The sequence below is a fragment of the Lolium rigidum genome, chromosome 1 (assembly GCF_022539505.1).
Source record: "Lolium rigidum isolate FL_2022 chromosome 1, APGP_CSIRO_Lrig_0.1, whole genome shotgun sequence".
NCBI lineage: Eukaryota > Viridiplantae > Streptophyta > Magnoliopsida > Poales > Poaceae > Lolium > Lolium rigidum.
The window spans coordinates 82,741,407-82,744,696 of record NC_061508.1 but is presented as its reverse complement, the minus strand read 5'-3'; positions in this window follow the sequence as shown (position 1 = coordinate 82,744,696).

Sequence of the window (3,290 nt, the reverse complement as noted above, 5' to 3'; positions counted from 1 at the left end):
GTACGCTCGTACTCATCCCACTCTTAAATCCCCGCTTAGCTATGGAGGCACCGGAGGATAAACTACCGTGGAACTCGAAGACAAAGGAGTCAAGCTGCAACAAGACGAAGAATCCAAGCAATGAAGTCAAGCTGTCTGTAGCAACTAGAGTGGAAACTTAGACTAGTAATAGAAGGGAGCCTTTCCCTAATCTTAGCACCTAAGTAGCTAGATTTCTATAGCAAGCCTTTTTGCTCTGAAGCTTTAGTTAGCAATAAGTTAGACTACGAGTCATTCTTACGAAGCTTTATTTGAAGTTTTACCTCACTTGTAAAGTAGGAGGCTGTGTTGATCTTCGGTAAACAGCTTGTGTATCCTTCTATAGACATACCTTGGACTCGCATATGTTTACGTTGTACCACTCGAGGGATGTAATATGAGTGGAACGGTGTTTCACTTGTGTTATGTCAACGACTTGTGTACTACACCATGCGAGTGGTACGCTGGGTCACCACAGCTGGTATCGAAGCAAATGCTTTGACCCTAGGATTAAAACCCTTTAAAGGAGACCTATAGGTTTGGTAGTGTCTATAGGAAGTTGTATTAGCCAAGTTAACTATGCTAAACCAACTATTCTTTTGACTTGAGATGGGTATTCACTTGAGAATAATCCTGACACACTTAAGTAAAAAAAATTCTTATCTATCTTTCTTAAGTAAAGTTAGTTAGTTATCTTGCTTCATTCCAAATAATTAGAACACCATTGGAGCTTAAGATAATGGGTGGTAGTAGACCACAGTTGGTATACAATACATGGTAGTCCAAAGAGAGGATACAACCATAAGGAAGATATCCTATTGGAAGAAGTATACCAACGCAAGTTATGGTTAAGTAAGAGTCATTTAAAATGTCAAATGACTAATGTTAAGTAATGTAGATAAGTAATATGAGGTAGTATATGCCTATGATGAGTCAATCATAGGAGGTAAGGAAGAGTGATAGGAGTCATATAAGTCTACTTTTCATGGTAGAGTTGGTAATCATATATGATTCACTTGAGAGTCATGATGTGATGGAGTAGAACATCATAAGTACGATAACGAAGTATGATAAGGAGTAGGATTTAAGGAATAGTTCGAAAACTTAGGCCTTAAAATCATGTTAACTATGTCAAATATGCTAGAACCATAATCCTTAGTTTAAAGAAGGCTTATTTAGAGCATATCACATAGAGAAATCCTGGAGTTATAGGTGGTATATTCTAAACAAACATGTGTTTAGAGTAGACATGTTAGAACTAATTGTATTATAGGAAGTAGTCCTGAATAGCACATATATATGATATCCTATTTTGTTAGTACTTCCAAAGAAAACTAGGTTAACTTCAACTATCCCAAGCCATTTTGTTTCAAGTTTGTCTCATTGCAAATGTGCAATTAAGATAAATGTTGAGACAAATAGTAGAAATTCACGTATTTGTGCTAAGTATCACAACCAAAACCTATCTTATGTGGTGTTATATACTACACATCTGTGCCTGATGTTTAGGGATGTCTTACCCAACTATTATACTCAGGCCTATAAGGATGTGTATTATAAGCACAAAGCTGGATTTTCTTGGATTTTATTGGATTTTCATTGATTGACTAGATCCATACATGAAGTTTGACTTTGATATGCAAATGCATGTTGCTATATCAAGCTCTTACTTGATGTTATAGGTCTAGAGGGTAAAGGTATTCGTGTGAGGAAGTGACGAATTCCGAAGATTTTGAAGAAAAATGAAGGTTCACTAGAAGAAGGAAGTAAAGTTGTGGGAAGTCACCACAATAATTTGAAGAAAGGACCAATCAAACCTCATTTTTATCCTCAATTGAGGAGTACTTCAACATGGAAGTACCATGAAAGTGAGAAAATAGTGAATATGGAGCAGTAGGAGTGGAGCCATATTCATTATGAAAGAAGGTAATGCTAATGAAGTCACTTAAGATACTATTTTCATAGTGTCAACAAGTGGTTATCTTGCAAAACAAACCTTAGAAGAAGGAAAATAGACAAGTGAAGTCGCAGCTGGTATCATCGGACCGCGAGCTGATATAGGATAATCATGAAGAGAAAGTAGGTGAAGTGAGGTATATCTTAACTAAAACCATAAAAGTATCCGCATCCGGTAGGTAGATGTGGACTAGAACCATAACATAGCCACAGGCTGGTATCCAATAAGCCACATCTTGTGTTAGATAGTCTGCAGTGGTAACAAATAGTCCACAGCTTAATCGTTCTTTCACTCTAAAGGAAAGAGGGATTCCGTAGCTGGTATTCCGTAGCTAATAAATATTTAGTCGGAGGATTCACATCGGATACCCACAGACTCGTGTGGATACACCGCAAAGAATTCTTCGTGAGACTTTAGAAAGGTACAAAATATAAACCGGACTTAAACCAATCTTCTACCTTGGAGTTTAATGATTAGAAGAAAAGGAGTTGCAGATCATTAGTAAACTCCAAGGGGAGAGGAAGATTGAAGGAGAAGTATTAAGATATGATTTGGAGTATGAAAGAAGAAGAAGAAGGTGCGAGCCGAGAGGAAGTCCGATCCTATTTTCATAAGATTGGTGGAAGTATCCATATAATAGTACTCTCAGGAGGTTGTCAGACCAGAAGCCGAGGTTCATATCTCGAGGAAGTAAGGGTTATACTTTAACTTGAGTGGGTAATTGATAATTACTCAGAAGCAGAAGAGCTCAAGTAAGTCTAAGCTAATGAAGTTGGATGAAGAAGATGTCGGAGGACAATCAAAGTCTAAGATAACAAAAGACCGAAGGGTTTGACCATACCAAAACATAAGCCTATTAGAAAGATTCCTTTCATGGAACCTAAAGAAATCGAAAAGGAGGATAACTAGCATAAACTAGAAGCCACTGATTGGATGGACTAAATAAATCCAATCCATTCGTAGGAATAAACCTCAAGACCATTCCTATTGTAAATACCTTACTAAGTACCATTACTTTCGTTATGGTAGTAAGGGAAAAACAATACCTTACTTTAAACCAATCCTTTAGACTTAAGGTTTGGGCACGCGCATTGGATTACCGCAATTTGGTAGAACCAAGCTTTGAGTACCCAAATAGAAAGATGTCACCACAACCATTAGTAAAATCCATTAGCATAATAAGATGTCCTAATCCAAGAATCTTTGGAGAGTAAGCCTATAAGCTTAGAGTGTTGGAAGAAATCATAGAATTGAAGAAAGTATCGATTGCTAGACATCGGAAGACTTCATGAAGGATCGAGACAAGGGATATATT